The 17,952-nt window shown below is 36.7% G+C and overlaps 1 long non-coding RNA gene across 1 annotated transcript in view; it reads right to left on the bottom strand.

Annotated features, from left to right (window-relative positions):
* Positions 1 to 460: 460 nt before the first annotated feature.
* LOC107836453 (uncharacterized) overlaps positions 461 to 17,952 on the bottom strand; it is a 64,405-nt gene continuing 46,913 nt past the window's right edge. The window contains exons 2-3 of the long non-coding RNA XR_001662355.1: positions 1,942 to 2,022; positions 461 to 738 (exon numbers count right to left, since the gene is read on the bottom strand). This is a non-coding gene — a long non-coding RNA (uncharacterized LOC107836453). The remainder of the gene's footprint in view (positions 739 to 1,941; positions 2,023 to 17,952) is intronic.

Below are 17,952 nucleotides of genomic sequence, written 5' to 3'. Positions count from 1 at the left end.
TATTGAGCAACTTGTACTTAATGTGTTTCACAAACACAAGTAGAATAAACAGTGCTTACTTCTTAATATGATGTCATTTTGTAGTCCATTAATTTAACATCAATCCATTCCAATTGATCCGAGCTGTCAAACAATGCATTTAGGTTCATTTTAGAGTTCAAACTGGTTGAAAAAGGTTATCCAAGACAACTCAGCAGATTGTATCCAGTCGCAAACTTTCAGTATTCACTCCTGGATGAGTGTGCAGCGTCAGTAGACAATTGTTTGTGGTGTGTTGTTGACTTTACAGCAATCCCTCAGAACGATCATGCATGGGAACAGTGGAGAGAAATAACTTCCTCTTCTGCTGAAGAAACATTCACCAGAATAAAAACCTGACTCAGAATGAACAGCTGCTGTGACCGACTGGGGTTTGAGAAGACAGAGCCAACACCCAAAGAAGAAACAGAAGCCCTAATGCAGGAGTACTTTCTAAGTTAATAGCAGTAGTTTATTGGCTTCGGCTAAACTCTGAGTCAGTTTTCCCACGTTTAGAGAGAAAAAGAGTACATATAGTGAGCCTCAACAAAAGCTCAGCCAATAGCTTTGTCTAGGAGAGAGGCAAGGTTAAACCCTGAAGGACAGAGCAATGTGTATCATCTGTAGAAGGAGAACGTCAAGTTGTTGGCAGCAGCAGCTCAGCAAATGTCCCCCTCCAGGATGGTGTCACATCTACAAATGCCAGATCAGATGTATGTTCTATGAACAGGAACAAAAAAAGAAAAGAGAAGTTAAAAGCTTTAATGGCAGCAAATATTGCAAAATTGGCAAGAAGCAGGAGAATGTAGCAGAGTGAAAAGTGGTCAGTTTGTCCTCCAGTATCTGAAGCCTATAGCAGCATTCGAGATAGCTGCTTTAACAGTAAGGTTTATCGAAAAGGAAAGTTTTAGGCCCAGTCTTAAAAGTAAACAATTCCAAACAAACCCTCATTTTAAGTTGAATATCTTTGTAATTTTTTAAATGGAAAATTAAAAGGGCAGGATGTATTTTCCAGGCATGGTAAGCTCAGTTCCACCAGGTGTTTGCTAATTACTGCTGCCACTAGTCTGTAGAAGCTATGTGGGGGAGAACAGATATTCTGTGAGGAAGTAGGTGGCGCTTTGTGAGATCAAGCGTTCAGGCACCCCTGAATGGCTGCCAAGTGAGATTAAAGGATTTCTCAAACATGCATGAAAGATTCAAAGCAAAACTCCTGGTATGTTTTTGATGAGGGAATAACATCATAACATTATATAAAGCCCCCTCTCTCCTCTGCTCTGCTCTCTCCTCCACAGACAACACTGGGTTTTGACACAAACAACTGAAATAAATTGTTCAAAAGTCGCGCAAGCAAGAAAAAAGTTGCAAGAGCAGAGTTGAGCATGAACAGCAACAGATTTGAGAAGTTGTGTGGTGCAGTGGAAAAAAAAAAATATGTAAATGCAAAATGTCAGTTATAGTTTATTTTCTACAACTTTATATTTGGAGTTTGTTTGGAAAGTTTTTTGAAGGTGACATTTTTACTTAAAGCCTCCAATTGATTTTACATGCATGTAACTATTTGCTACAAGTAAATAGTGGTACAAATTCAAATATCCAACTGTGCAAATTGGCTCTGCAAATGATTTGAAACATATCTACCTCCATGAGATGTTGCTATTCAATTTTATTCTGTAGAATAAGGTTCAATATCTATTTAAAAATTCCACCTAGAAATTGGAATCTTCCGATTTTAGATACTGCTTAATGAGAAAAAAAAAAAAATCTTAAAAGGAATTGTGCCTGTGTATTAATATGAACCATTTATACCAGCAGCACGGTGTGCACTTTACTCTGCTCTTGAGAGAATCTTCAATGTCAGTGTGACCATCTGCACTAATTTCTTTTAGTAATGAGTAAGATTGTAGTTTGTGCCCCACTCACGCACGCACTGCATCCCGCTTCCCCACCGCTGCAGTCTTTGTATCTTGCACTTCCACAATCCATGTGACTTCTCTCTCCGTCCTATACACGAACGCAAAACAGATAGTTTGCAGCTAATGGTTTTCACTCATTCACAGATAATGCTCAAACAGCGGGGTGTGGTTTTTGTTTCTGTCTGGGCTGGTGGCATCAGCGGAGGCACAGTGCTGCAGTCACAGCAGCAGGTAAATTGGTAATTAGTAATCCTGTCTATTTATCTCCCCTGCAGTGTGGCTGGATTCTCTCTCCCGGTGAATATGCATGGCAGCAGCTCGCTTCTCTGAACCTCTGGTTTTGGGTTGTTGCATGGCAGACTTAAATAAACCTGGCTGTGCCGCTTTTATTTAATGAGCCCAATTGAGTATTTTTTGTGAACTATTACTCCAAGTCTCTCTGTGGCATTTCTAGGATTCATTGTGTTTATGGAAAATTCACTCCTCACAACGTAAACCTGAAAATTGAATGGATTTACCATAATAAATGACTCCAGATTCCCCTAATTCCTCACTGAAGAAGAAGAGCACATCTGCTTAAGAAAAAAGAATGAGCCTAAGTGATTCAGGTAGATGTATCCTTTTCCTGCACTTAAAGATGTAATTCTAATGCTCGCTGAGTTTAGAATAATTCCCTACTCTGTTATTGATTTAACACATGTAATGTCAATTCTACTCATTTTGCCTGATAGCACTATAAAACTAAAGTGGCTCCAATAAAATGAATGAATTATACATCCTTGGGAAAAACAAAGAAATCCAGTCTAGTGGTTGACCTACAGGTTAATTTTGCAGGAACTAATGGTCATGTTTTAAAGAAGCATTTTTTTTTTTCAATTTTCTGTCACAATATTTTCCTATATAATGTTTTATGTTTAACATCTTTTTTTATTAATCAATCCCAAAAGTAGAATGATTCGTAAAAACGTAGTTGGTTGTGAAGCATGGCTCAGTCTTGTCAGCTTATCCTATTCCTGATGAAGGCCAGTGTGGGCATGGGCTTTTTTTCCCCCACACTGTGTACAACACACAGAGCATCCACTTCTCTTAGTCTTTGCATACAAATAAGCATAGGAAAACTTCTTCAGGATGCAACTGACAGATGTCTCTTTTTCAAGTGCTTGCACCTTCTCCAACTGAATGGATTCTTGGGTGGTGAGCATGTCAAACTCTGACACCGACTGGTCTCTGTCATAATGGACTTTATTAAATAAAAACCCATGCTGCTGTGCTGAGAGGACGTGCTGAGCTGCTCTCCCAGTGGGATGGCACTTCAATCAGGGACCAGTTCACTGACCATGTGTCACTGTGGGAAATGTGGGGCCTACGTCTCTCCATCACACTCCCTGCCGGTGACAGATGGTGGATCGCTGGCTCTTGGTGTCCAGAGCTGGGTATGTGCCGGCTCACCCCTGGTGACTGCTTGGTGGGACTGGGAGGCCTGGCTGTGTCGGGCCTCTGCTGGGAGAAGGAGTGCCTTTGGGGTTCAGGTTTCTGTGTCCATGACCGGATTTGCCTTTTTTCCATTCATATATTTCCATATTGCCATTCAATATTGATGGCTGGTTGCCGGCAGCGCCTGTGGGCTCATTGCTGCAGCCCCCTGAGGCTTCTGCATTGCAGCTGCTGGGAGGATCCTGAAGCCTCTCCTCTGCTCCGTTGTGGGGAACTGGGATACAGTTGCCTCCGCGCTCCGGGGTCTGTGGATCTCGTGGCTCACTATTGAACACTCTTATGGAAAAATCTTTTATACACGAACCTTAAGAACACACATCTTACTCTAAACCTAACTGTTACCAGTACATGCTTTAGCTTAAACCTCAGTTCACTCAATTCACTCTTTAGTCTTAAACCTAACCCATAACCTCTTGGCTACTTAGGACTTAACGACTAATTTGCAAGCCTTTTAAAAATTCAGATGAATCGGAAGCGTGTGATATTCTATGAAGAAATCAAGCTAAAAGGCAGACAATAATCTGCATAGGTGAGCCTCAGCAAAAACCATCTGCACTTAGCCTGAAGGGCCGAAGCTGCAGTTACCAGCTGAGAGCGAGTCGTCAGCCTGGCCTAAGAGCCAAGGAGCATGGAGGGTGGGAGCCTCCTTGGCTGGAAGCTATCAATGGCCTCAAAATAGTTATTAAGACACAGTCATATATCAGACATCCTGTGCATTAAGCAACAATCCAAGACACATTAAGCCAACTCTATCAGATTTTATAAAGACACTTAACAACTAGAACCTACAGAGACATAAAGCATATCATTGATAATACATCTAACCAAACACGATATGAAGCTTTTCTCTTGACCGTAATCTTCTTATTCATAGCGTCCATATTAATTTCATGAAATCATAAGAAATATTAATGGGTATTAATGTTTTAGGACCATGCTAATATTTTTTTTATGTTTTATCATTACATAAAAACCCCTATTTCAGAAATGACAGATGGGTTTTCTTTTTTTTTTCCCCCCCAAATATTTCTGTTTTTTTAATATTAATATACAAATATGTATGTACTTTTCTCAAAGTTCATAAACAACGGAGAAAAGCAACCTCTCGCAGATTAGAGTGAATGTATAGAAAAGTGTGTATGATATCAGATAATATTTCACCGAGTGGATACCTTAAAATGTCCTCCATGTTTCGAAGCCCAAAAATGTACCGAGATTCATTTCCAGAAAGTTTATTGGTGTTAGTTGTTATCTAAATCAAAAATCAATGCAGTTATTTTGGGAACTCTATCCAGAGCAAAAATAGCCAAGAGGCCTGCAACGCCAAAACGGCACGCGGAACCAAATGCCTCAGATCAATAGGTTAGTGAATTATTCATGGTATCCTGGTGCAGCACCACTCTGAAAAAACCCGGTGTGCAGCTTTCCTGAAGCTTTGCTTGATGTAACGTTTGGTTAGTACGAACGCTGATTTGAATAGAACATTTGTTCTCATCAGCTTTTCATAATCCTTGAATATCTCCAGGGTTTTAAATGTTCCACCTGATGACAAGTGACAACCCTCCCCAATAATCAGAGCGATATTAAGCAACACTGGAGCAGCAGACAGCGACCGATGCATTTTTCAGAAAGTGCACTTGCCCACACAACAATAAGCACACTGTCTACAAGACACGTCTTTTAGGACTGTCTGGTCTAAATCCTTCAAGACAAGAGGATCGGAGCATGAAAGCAGAACCGGCTTATTATCGTGACAATCTCTCAACAGCCTTTATTTTAAACGACAACACATGCTGATGCCTTTTATAATTAAAACTCAAGTGGCTCGGTTTCATTTGTTTTTTCAGGCACGGCTGTTCATTCTCTTCCACTTTCATGGCTGTTCAAATTGATTTAACTTTTTAAAATTGTCGCTACAAAATAGGTTAGCTACTGCAATCACAAAAGTTCTAATTAAAAGCAAAACGCAAATATATTCATAATTATATTGCTGTCCTACCAGTTTCATGGCTGATGTTACTTTTAAGCTGGCAGGGGGGGGAAAGTAACCATGAGAGAGAATGAGAAAGAGAGAGTGAGGAGGAAAAGAAAGGGGAGGAGAAAGAGGAAGAAAAAAGCCCTTCAGTGTGATCTAATTAGCTGTCTACCACAGAGGACACTGTACTCCGACATGTTCCCTGTCACAGCATCAATTAGCTGACCAGATCTTTAACTCGGCATCAGGACACCTATTTTACACACATGCACACACACGCATTCACACACGCACACACTCCTCTTTCTAGCTTCATGGGGACTTTGCATTGACTTCCCTTTTTTTTTTTTTTTTTTTTTTCCTGAACCTTAACCCTAACTTTAAACCTAGCCATTGCCAGTTCATGTCTAACTCTACATTAAATTCACACCTTAGTCCTAAACCTACGTAATCCCCAAAACAACACCTCTTGTTATGGGAGCCAGGGTTTGGATGAGACTCTTCTCACAACATAGTATTGTTGGAAAAACGTTCCTCACACTAAATCAAACGTAACAAATCAGATGTAATACTTGACAACAGAAACGGCCATTCTCACATATTTACATCACACTTACTTTTCACCACCAAAACTGATTAGAACTCTTCACACCTCCTGACATTTTGATCAAATCAAACAGATGGCTTCTGGAAATGCCAACTAACAGTGTTATTTGATAAGTTGAGCTTTGACTTAAAATAAAACCAATCACTGCTAACATACAGTTGAGTTCACAAAGGATTCGTAGCAATCACAGCGTTTTGTTTCACATAGCCTGGTTTTAGAAATCTCTTACAAATACATATGTAAAAAGTATTGTGTGATTATGTGTGAAGCTCCATTCACTTTGATACCCATGAATAAAATGAAGTGTAATCGACTACTCTTAGTAGAAGTCACCTAATTAATAAGTGAGTCCACCTTTATATACTTTAATCCCAGTATAAATCCAGGTGTTGTGCGATGGTCTCAGAGGTTTAGTAGAGTACGCAAGTCATAAAAAGCCTCCAAAAATGTCAAGAAACACATGGGACAGTTCAGGAATAATGTTGTGTGGTAGTTAAAAGCACTGCTAGGCTACAGAATAATATCACAAAACTTTGAACGTCTACTCAATCCATTATTTTGAAATAATAAAAAAAAAAAACAGCTTGGTGTAAGTTCAAACCTAAAAAGACGTGACTGTTCACCTGAGCTGACAGGTTAGACAAGGAGAGCATTAAAGAGAGAAGCAGCCAAGAGGCCCATGATACCTCTGATGCATTCTGGTTGGATAAGAAAACCTGCATCAAAACGATGGTGTGTGTACATTCAGTCTGACAGAACTTTAATTGTTTTGATAAGAAGGATGGAGACACAATTTTGCCTCTTGATATGCAAAGCACGCAGAAACATACGTTTAGTTATAACTTCAAAGGATTCACACAGGGAAGCTGAATGCAAATCTATAATTCAATTGATTAACAATACAGTTAATAAAGCTCAAGTCTTGTTACTAAAATGAATCTAGCAAAGTTTTATGCACCTTATTTCCCTCTCAGTACGATTCAGTTCTTCTTGTTTTTACTGTACTTGTAGCCAGGTCAGAGTGATCTCTTGGAGCCAACCATCCGCCCTATGAAAACTGTGTATTTTTTTCTTATTCTCCGATCTCGGCATGATCTTGAGCAAGTAATAATTTCACTTCTAGAAGTTACAATCGAAGTCATTTGTCTCATATAAAGTAAAATTATCTCATTTCACACATATTTCTGTGTATAAATGATAAATGATTTCTTTACCTGCAAAACGTAAAGCGATTACAATTATATATAAAGGGATAGAAAAAAACGGATTACTGATAGCGGTGTTTGATACATCTTCTATAAAGAATCTACCTTTGTAGACGTCTAAACTGCATATATTCCGGAAAGTCAACTACAAATCTACTTTCTTGCTTCATCGAAACACTCTACAACAAAAAAAAAGACATATATATTATCTGTTTTCAAGTGTCATAAGTTCTTTATAATATTACATCCTTTAGCTCTTATTTACAACTTTATTTTGTGTTCTTGACATTTGCATCCTAGTTAAACTGTCAATAAAGAAGCTGCAGCTTGTTGCTGCTCCAGACTAAGGTCACTTTCACCATCTACTAAAACACAGATTTTTTTTAAAGCTTCAGGCATCAACAGTTACCATGTTTTTTTTTTTTTGTTTTGTTTTTTTTAAATAGTTTACAATCCCATTGACCATGTCTTTTTTCAGTAAGCAATTTACTTCTTGTTATTTTTTGGACAAATTGTATCTCATATCTACACTATGGTCACCTGTTTCACTTATTTTTCTGAGGAGTCAATACATTTGTTCAACAAATTAAGATCTGATACCTAATTTCCTTTTTTATGCACAAATATAGATTCTCCATGGCCAAGAACATCTTTATTAATGTTAGTATTAATCTGTTCATTGCATGAATTTGAGTCCCATTTATGCATAATCTTATGTGTCTTAAATATTTAGTATTTAAATTGTAGCAGCACTGTAAGGCCAGTGGAAAGTGCATGCACCTTCACTTATGCTTTTTATTATTGATTATTGATTATATATATATAGATTATTTTATAATCTAAAATAGTGCTTGATGGAGATGCTTGGGTATGCAAGTAAAAAATATTGTCTGGTGCATCATTTTGGAAGAATACAAGGTTCTAAGAAAATGTTATATTTTTTAATTAAGCACTTATCTATAGGATTGAAGAGAAATATCCAATAAAAAAAATACACTGTGTTCAAGATATCTGGTGGTTGGAGAAGTATATAAAAACACAAAATCTTAGAACTGACTTCTGTGAGTTTTATGTGGGAGGAGAAGAAATGACCTGAAGTGGAGAGGAACTAAGTTTGGAAGAAAGTTGTTAGAAAACAGACAGATAAAAACAATGGAGGGGAGAGACACCGTTTTATAGACTAAAGAGGATCTTAACTTGCAGTTGCTTTGGGGTAAATACTGGTTCATAAGTGCAACAGGGCAGCTTTCTTATCACACATGCTGAGTGTTAGTTTAAGTAGTTTAAAAAATATAAAGAAGTGGTAAAAAATGTTGGCAGGATTCATGGTGACCTCAGTTCTCTGGTTGCAGTGAAAATGCTTATCTTGTTGCCGAACCAGAAAATGTTTGGGAAAGATCTCATAGCACTAAAAACTAAATCACAGTTGATGACATGTGAATGTGCAATCAAACAAATTTACTCACTGTTAATTCGGTATATAGTTCTAATGTCAGAGCAAGAGAAACAATAAAACAAAAAACTTTGAATATAGCTAAAGCTTTTGAGGCTTTTTAGAGCACATTTGTTGCCTTAGATCAGATCAGTTCTCAGCAATACTTTTAAGTTAGATTATTAGTTTTTAAAGTTTTGACATTGACATGTCAGTTTTATTGTCAATATGCAATGATGTTTTCATATAATTTTAATGCTCTGCTCAATAGGTGGCAAACGTTATCAAACTGAATGCCATTTATTTTGACTGACAGCTGGCAGGCTTTAGTTTGATGTCTACCATCACATAAAAATGATCATATAAGTAAATGCAGACATTTTATTGCACTAAAGACAAAAACAAATAATAATAAAACAAAAAAACAATCTTTGAGCTGCTAGAAAAAGAAGAGACCATGTAGCCATTTGAACCTTTTAAAATATCTTGCATTCCTCTACAAGGACTTCCTTTTGGTTACAAAATTAATTTTAACGTTTTCTCTCATTTGAACGACATTAAATTGCATCAGAAAAACAAAAAGCAAAACAGAGTCACTGACATTGTTTCAGGCACAAAATATGGTAATAAAAATTGATAATAACTATGATTTGGATTACATAAGCCTGTTAAATTCAAAGCTCTGTTAATGGCATTTTTGCCCTAAAGAGGTGTAGTGGAGGAAATGTCTTGTTTCTTTATTATTAAACACGCCCTCTCTTTCAGTGTGCTCTCAACCATACCCGCTGGTACAGCTGCTGTATCTGCCCATGATCTTCTGAGTTATTTTCTGCAACTAAACCTAATCCCTTCTGAAAGGGTAAGATTTCATTTTGCTCCTCTCTCTGTTCTCGATGCAATGCATCGGTGCTTGGGGCTGGGGTATCTGCTTGGTCACACGAACATGACAGCTATCTCTTGATCTAAATGATGATCTTGCCATTCATCTCATGCGAAGCCTGCTTTATTGCATATACATGGCAAATATCCTGATGGAGGGTTGAAAAAAGTCAGTGCTTTACAAAGTGGAAAATACAAATGTCAGTCTGGAGGCATTTGGTCAGATTTTCATGAAAGGACTACTTTATTTATCCCATTTTCAGGCAAGCATTCACTTTGGAAGTGAATCAAATTGTCTTTTACTTGTTTAGCCATTGACAAAATTAGACAAATGCAGTGCCTTGTCAAAGAAGTCAGAGTACTTTGGTGTTTTCTTTTACATAAAGCACATTCTTCAAAGCATTGTGTAGATAGGCAGTGAGTAATATCACTGTGATTATTTTCTATTCAAAATGACATTAATTTCTTTGGCCAAAACCTAAAACATTGAGAAAGTAGCCTTACAGCAGTCTAATCTAAATAATCCCAAATATTGTCACTGCTGTTTTATTGTGGGTACAAACATCTACACTTTGTACCCACAAACTGTGAGATTTTAATCAAATAAAAAAAAATGAATCAAAATCATAGTTTAGTATTTTAAGAAATAATTTAACAACATATTTTTGCTATAACTAATTCATTCGTTGGGTTTGTACAAGAGAATGAGACATTTTCACCTTGCTCATGAACAACTGACATTTCATTGACTAGTATGGATTTTAAAAAAAAGGTTTGTTCTGATAAAGTGGTTCTCAGGTGCATTTCCAGCCTACTTGGCAATATCTCAGAAAACTTTTCCAAACAGATGCTGAATCATTTGCATCTTCTCAGAGGGTGAAGCCTGAAGCCCAGTAAAAGTTTTTTTTGTACCAGTCTTATTTTGCTGGTAGTTTCTCTCCATTGGTGGTTGATTGTGGCTACTCTGTGCTGAGAGGCAGTCTATTTTCCCTTCCCTCAGAAATGTATTTTTTCTATTCACTTTCAGTCAGTTCCTTTTTAATGTTTCTCACACTCAAATGTCCAGTCAGACACTGTGTGAACAGTCAAGAACAAATTTTAAAAGCATCTCTATGGTTCATTTTGTTTGAATTGCACTGATTAACAAAGCATATTTTTTTTGTTCTAAACTCTAACAACATAAGCAAAGACGGCTAAGTAAATAAGTGTATTTAAACTTATGTATAAACAGATCAAAAATCACCTGGACACACACTTTCTAAGAATAGGAATGGATTTGTAACCCTTAGCAGACTGATAGATGGAAATGACCCCATCTTATCAGACAGCTTTGTAAAAGTTTTATCTTACCACTGTGCAACTTTTTTTCTTTTCTTTTCCTCTGAAGAAAAAAATAAATTTTATTTGGTGCATTTCTGAGCTACAACTGGACTTGACATTGGAAACGGAGGAGTGCATCATCAACGTCAGGAGATGTGACAGATACTGATGGGTTTGTGTATATTCACACAATTCTTTAGTGTTCCCACAAAACTCGGCAGCACAATGTTTTGGCATATTTCCAACAAAACAGGCAAGCAAACAAACAAAAAATACATGTTTTTCTTGAGGATGGTCATGACAAAAAATGTGAATCACTTCCTACATCCACTTGTACTATCAATACAGTTTTTTTTTTTTTCCATTAGCATCATTTTTCTGTAGGCGGTGAAAAGGAAATACAATTCAAGAATATGTTTTTGACACACTATCATTGTCAATAAATTAATTTTGATATGCATTTACATTATTTGTGGTAAAATAAATAACCGGGAGGAGATCCTTGGGTAATATCTTGATTGTACAGGTCAAGCCCTAAGCTGTGTAATAAAATATTGATGGACGGAAAAGTAAGTTACATTATACTTTATAAAAAAAACAAAAAAACAAACTAAACTAGTTCAGGTCAAGGGAATTACCATTACTATACTCACTGTTCCTGTCTCCATTTTTTTTGCTCACCACCTACAAGATATGATGACCATTAGTGCTTTGCCATTTAATGGAGGCTCTGGTAGGTAAACAACTGATACACTGTAAGATTGAAAAGGTGTGACTTGTGAGTAGAAAACAAAACTTACAAGACTGGAATAAAATAAATCAGTAGACCTAACTTATTACAAAAGCAACACAACCACGATGATCTCGGCACATCTTATACTCCGTGCATCAGATCACGTGCTTTCTTTGTGAAATCTTCATGAATAACCCAGATACAATTAGGAACTTGTGATTCAGTTTGTCACAAGTGACTCAAGAACCGGGTTCCAATGCAACCAGTTCATAAATGCTGCCAAATTCATTATCACTGACAAATGAAAGGGGAAAACAAAGAGTGAAAGAGCAGGAAACAACGACAGAGGGAGACTGATGGCATTTTAAGGAGCTCATTAATTTAGACTGATAGACTCTAATTAAAGGTTGCTGGTAAACGAAGAAAAGTACACTTTCCTTTAATTTGAGAACCATCAAGACCTTCTATCCTTGGTTCAAAATATTTGGCAGGGAGCAGAGAACAACAGGCCCCTTTGTTTTCCAGTTTCTGAAACTATCCTTACCCAGTTTCATGATTTTAATTGTTTTTCCTACCTCACAACCCATTTAATCTTCATCTGTCTATTTCTTTGAATCTCTCTCCTTCTTTCTCAACCCTTCTGCAGTAATGACTAATATAACGTGCTCTGACTGTGGAGTGTTTTTCATCTGTAAACATGGTATTTTCTGGGAGGTAGGTGAAAGATGGCTGCCACTAGACAGAAGTAAATAGAGACCGGACAGCCTGCTTTTCAATCAGGAGCAGACAAAAGAAGACCAAGAAACACGAATACAACAGTATTCACAAGAGAAACACGTTACTGTGTGGTATGTTTTTAAAAACTTGACAAAAATTAAACACAGATAGTGTTCCAAATATTTGCTTTTGCTTTGACAAGAAAAACAGCCCATGTTTCCTCTAACACCCTAAAATGGAAATGGTGTCAAACTTTACACCCATTCCGCCATCCTTGTTGTTTCAGATCATTTTTCCAATTACTGTCACGTAATATTATGTGTGACAGCTCTGTGTACTCCGGTTATCACTAACCAGAACAGCCTCAATACAAGCTGTCATATAAAACTCCCTTAAGGGCAGTTGAACATTCAGCATCCCTCTAAGTGAAAATGGTATACTTTGTGAAAATGTGTTTTTTATTTTCCATGTGAGAAGCAAATGAAGCATTGCGTTATTTGGTTGTGTCCCCTCACTGTGCTTAATACTTGAAGCTTCTCCACTGATTTGTCTGCAGCACGTTCCCTTTACAGCACAGCACGTACTGGGGAGCACATCATCTCATTATTCTACAATACATCTTTGAAGGAGAATGTTTAAGGGGATTTCACCACAGGACCCAACAACACACCGACACAGTTGGTAATGCCGTCGGAGATAATGCTCTATCCCCTATTGAAATATATGTCATGTATTACTGATGGGCAAGACAGCAGTGAACCAAAACTCTTAAAAGTTAGTTGGCAGTACACTGCTTTATTTGCACTGGGGGATTGTGAATGGCAATAGTTATTTGAGCTTCAGGAAGGGATCTGCTATCATTCGGCCCAACCCAGATTTACATTTACATTTTTGTTTCTTTTCTCTCTTTTGTTGCGATTTCTAATAGAAATCACTGGTGTGCAACTTTAAATGGCAGACGGAGGAACCTTGTGGCTGTGCCAATGAGAGTTCACACATGACTACCATAGAAGAGCCCAAAGTCAGTCGCCCTTCTAACTCAATATTTGTATGTATTTTCATTAAAAACTTTACTGTTTAGTTACAAATGACTTGTCAAAACACGCTGCAGGTGCATAAAGTTTTGGCTTCCATCTGCTGCCGGTTGCAACAGTGGTAATTATGTGGTATCTCTTTGAGACAGCCTAAGTTACCGATTAGTGATGTCACAAGTAGGTGTCATGTGATGGCTGGTGAAAATGTGGATGCTAAGAGGAACTTTGTAATTTAATCTCCCTAACTAATGTTCATGTACAAATAAGCAGCAGCTGTTTAAACAAGCCAGGTAAGGTTGGTGAAAAGCTTTTAAGTACAGGACACACACTGTGGGATTCCCAGTACCAGTGCGGTCATGAGTTTTTGACTGTCCTGCTGAATATTCCTGTCCTCTCAACCATTAAATACGAATCCAACCTACACTAGCAGGTGCATTAAGCTTTGCACATAGAAAATGTAGAAATAAAATGACTCAAATCAAATAAATCTCAAAATATAAAAGGTTTTTAAAACATTTTTTTCCCGTCCTTTGGTTGCCCATTAGAGTGGGAAGTTTGAAAATGACCACAGACTGCTAATTTAGGAGCTTCACATGCTTTCAAGCAACAAATGCGGAAATTTTTCGAGCTTCTGAAGATAAACCACCATTTCAACAAACTCTGTGCCTTTTTCTCTTATCAGTCCAGTTCACTGTATCTTGATGTCATTATTCATTCCCTGCTTTCACAAATCTAATATTCGGGAAAATGGTTCAGTGACTTGCCACAGTCGTTAAAATGATAAAGACGACAGAGTCAAACATGTCTGTTAGAATCAGGATGAGTCTAGTGGAAGGAATGGCGTTCGTATAGATGACCCTTTGCTACGGCTCGTCCTCCTTGTAGGCTGTGAGAAACTCGCATGTAAGCCAAAAGCATTGTGAAAAGCAAGTCATTTTAATTTGATCCCACTTTTGGTCCAAAACAAGCTTTGGTCAGGCAAAGCTCTGACAGCTCGGGCTGCAATGGGATCGCAGCAATTCATCCCATAGCAAAAGAACCACTTATGGTTGTTAAGAGTAAGTGGGATAAACTTATAAGCACCTTTCTAGTTACACTGACCACCACTCAAAGCACTCTCACACATTTATGCATTCATGCACCAATACAGAAATTTTATAACTTTGAACTGAGTGGCTCGCCCAAAGAGGCATTATTATGTGGCGGGGGGGTGTAAATGGAGTCAAACCCATAACTTTCTGACGTCGAAACAGATGCTGCGCCAATTGTCACAGCCATCAGAGTTGTAGGCTGAGGTTTCTATGAATTAGAAATGTGTACTACAGAAAACATCAGACCCCCTTGTTCTCAGGAGTTTTGCTGTGTTATTGAGTCCTTGGTGTGTGTGTATGTGTGTGTACTATATATCTGTGTGTGTATACTATATATCTGCATTATTTCCATGAGCAAAAAAGCTTTCCTTTGTTTTATTCCTACTTGCCTGTAATGGAGTTATAATGTTACGCTCTTCTTGCCAACCAACTTGATTCAATTCAGCTCAATGTATGTGTAATTTTGAATGACAGAATCATATTTTTGGGAAATTGTGGTCTCAAAATGTATAAAAACTGTTTTGAATGACAGACTTCTCCCTGGGAACATTTAAAAACTCTATGCACTATTATAACCCGAAAAAGGACAATGTTTTGTTGTAACTGTAAGCTGATAGGGAAAGAACGTAACAAACAGGGTGACACATGGAAAACATTAAAAGGTGATAAAGAGTGTGAAAAACACAGCACTTGCCTTGGCAATCGTCATTTTTAAAGTTTTATTCTCAGCCAAAGACATTTATGAAATCTGTCTAGAAGATGTGCTTTCATTTCTGAATGCTAAAATTTCTTTTCACAGTCGAACTGTACAACTCCTATTTTTGTTCTTGGCTTTAATTTTTGGATAGAGAAGTATTTATTAAATGTGCAAGAATTCATAACAATGTGCATCACTAAGCGTTTAGTCAAGCAAGACCATGTTTAATAATCCTCATGTTTATTTCAGATTAGTGAATTTATTCTCATACTGACACTAAGATGGCACAAGCTAATAAGCTTTTCAGGATAAATGAATTGAAATATTTTCCCTAGGGTGTTAATAATGAGTCTAAATTTCTATAATTTCTTCCAGCGACAGTTGTTTTTATATATGTATGATTTACAATATGCCTTCTATTTTCCTTGGTGGGGTACGTAGAGCTAATTTTCCACTTCTGTTTTCCACTCGACTCTAAGTTTGCGTAAGAGCCTTATTTATAAGGTCACTGTCTCGGTGTTTGGCACCTCCACCAAACCTTGTTTTTATGACATACCGTTTTTGGTTTGCCATAATTCCTACCTGGTATGAACATGACTGTCTTACTGATATTATACATGTCTATTTTTAGAAAATGATACCTGAATTGTACAGAAGGATAGCTGAAGTCACCGACCAATCTCTCACAAGTCAGCAGACAGTAGGTGACAGTTTTGTTTGTGTGTCCACGTGTGTCAATTTGTTCCCTCTAATTCATGCCAGTATCTTCCACATCGTGTGTGTAAAACAGTGAAACCATGAGGGTTTTGAAACAATTTGAGGTGAAGTAATGTCATGTTTTTTTTTTTCTCATGTTCTACTTCATTATTACAAAAAAAGCAAACAAAAAAAAACAATTATGTTTACATCTAAAGTTGAGAGTTTTTTTTTTTTACATTAAGTTAGTAAAGAAACTAACCACTCCTAAAAATTGTGTGATCCATGTTTTTTTTATCATTCCACCTCTGCCAGCATCAGTAGTTGTCTGCTCCAGAGGTGTAAAAAACATGTTAAAAAGAACAAATATAAGTGATTAAATCCAACTCTCCCATGAAATTGTAATGTACGGAGAGCTTATCTTGGAGAAGAAATCATACATACTAAGTAAGCTTACTATAGTTTTACAAATAATTATTTCTTCAAATAATTCAGAGTTAAGATGAAGCTGAATTAAAAACAAGCAATACTGGGAAATACAGGGAACTGTTGAAGATTTAATAACATTTCTGGTGTTGGAGAATTGCTAAGGCTTTTATTGTTTAAAATTTATGTCCAGTGGAGATATTATATATCATCTTAACACATTTTATGATGTTAAGCTGAGCTGTGATTAAAGTTAGTGACCAAATTAACATAAATAGTATGTATCTAAAATGCAACAAGAGTTGCTGAGTTTCTTTTCTGCCATGTCATCACTGTAGCTCAGAAGGAACTGAAAAAAAAAAATCACTCCAGAACAAGTGCTTGAACGTAATTTTGGCTTCTGCTTGAATAATTTACATGACTACAAATTACAGCATCCTGCACACTAAAGTAAACCCTTAAAGAAAGCTAATTAGCAGCATTTACCATGGTTTAGACATTGGATAGTTTGTGTCCTCAGATAATGCAATGAGGACATTTTCAACTTTTATATATTTAGGATCTTGGAAATGTGGATGTTTTCTATGCAAAAATAAATTGTATCTTAAAGTGGCATCAATGTACTTTTCTATTTAATTGTTTATTCATGCATTTCAACACAGTAAATGTCATATTTGAACAATTTTCACCTGCTCTGTCATTTTAGGAGCATCAGTAAAACATTAATAAAACTTGAAAAATAATTTGTTATTTTTCTGTAAAAAAATAAATTGCACATTCCAGTCTTTTATGTAATAAAACCATGACACAGATTCATAAATAAAGCATAATAAGGACATGAATTCCCCTCATTTTCTTCAAAGTTGGCTTTATTCCACCAAAAGCAAAAAATAATCTCTCAATGTCACCCAAATTGCACAATACTGCATTATTCATTACAATGCACAGAGGATCAAAGATTACTCCCAATTGCAACATTAGGCGTTTACTATAATAGCCCCAGAAATACAGCAAGCCATTGCGGTGTTATATCAGCTCTGGGATAGGGATCGCTGTGAAAATGTTTCATTACGGAGGTAGCGGCATGACACTGGCCAAATTTGTTGTAGGATACTAAAGCTGCTACATAGTATTTTGTTCAGCATAGCATCTATGAAGTACTTATGAAACATAGCTTTTCTGTTATGCTATAAAGACTAATTACAGCTAAGACAAAATGTGTGTGCGAATATACACAGCTGAAGAGATTAAAAAAGTTTTTATTCCTGTTTTGAGATACACACACACACACACACACACATATATATATATATATATATATATATATATATATATATATATATATATATATATATATATATATATATATATATATATATATGAGACATAATTTTGAGTACTTGTAGAAGCTCACTGGTTGATATCCAAAAGCTACGGACCGATGGTTCCATATTAAAGGACTTGGTTTATGAAAAATTTTAATCTTAACATATTGTTTTAAGAGTATTAAGTTGGACGAAGATCATTCAGTGTCTGACTGCACTGACTCCACACACAATACTTCTTGAATTACAGTAAATAGCTCCTGTCAAGGTGAGCGTTTGAAACTTTTGAAACAGAATATTAATAAGAGAGGAAATTTGAAAAAAAAAAGAAAAGAGTGTAGAAGTAAAAAGATAAGTAAAATGAAAACATGCAACCTTGACATTGAC

Source organism: Poecilia formosa, unplaced genomic scaffold, assembly GCF_000485575.1.
Source record: "Poecilia formosa unplaced genomic scaffold, Poecilia_formosa-5.1.2 Scaffold60, whole genome shotgun sequence".
Lineage (NCBI taxonomy): Eukaryota > Metazoa > Chordata > Actinopteri > Cyprinodontiformes > Poeciliidae > Poecilia > Poecilia formosa.
The sequence above is the reverse complement of the archived record's forward strand: the minus strand, read 5'-3'. Positions and strand labels throughout refer to the sequence as shown.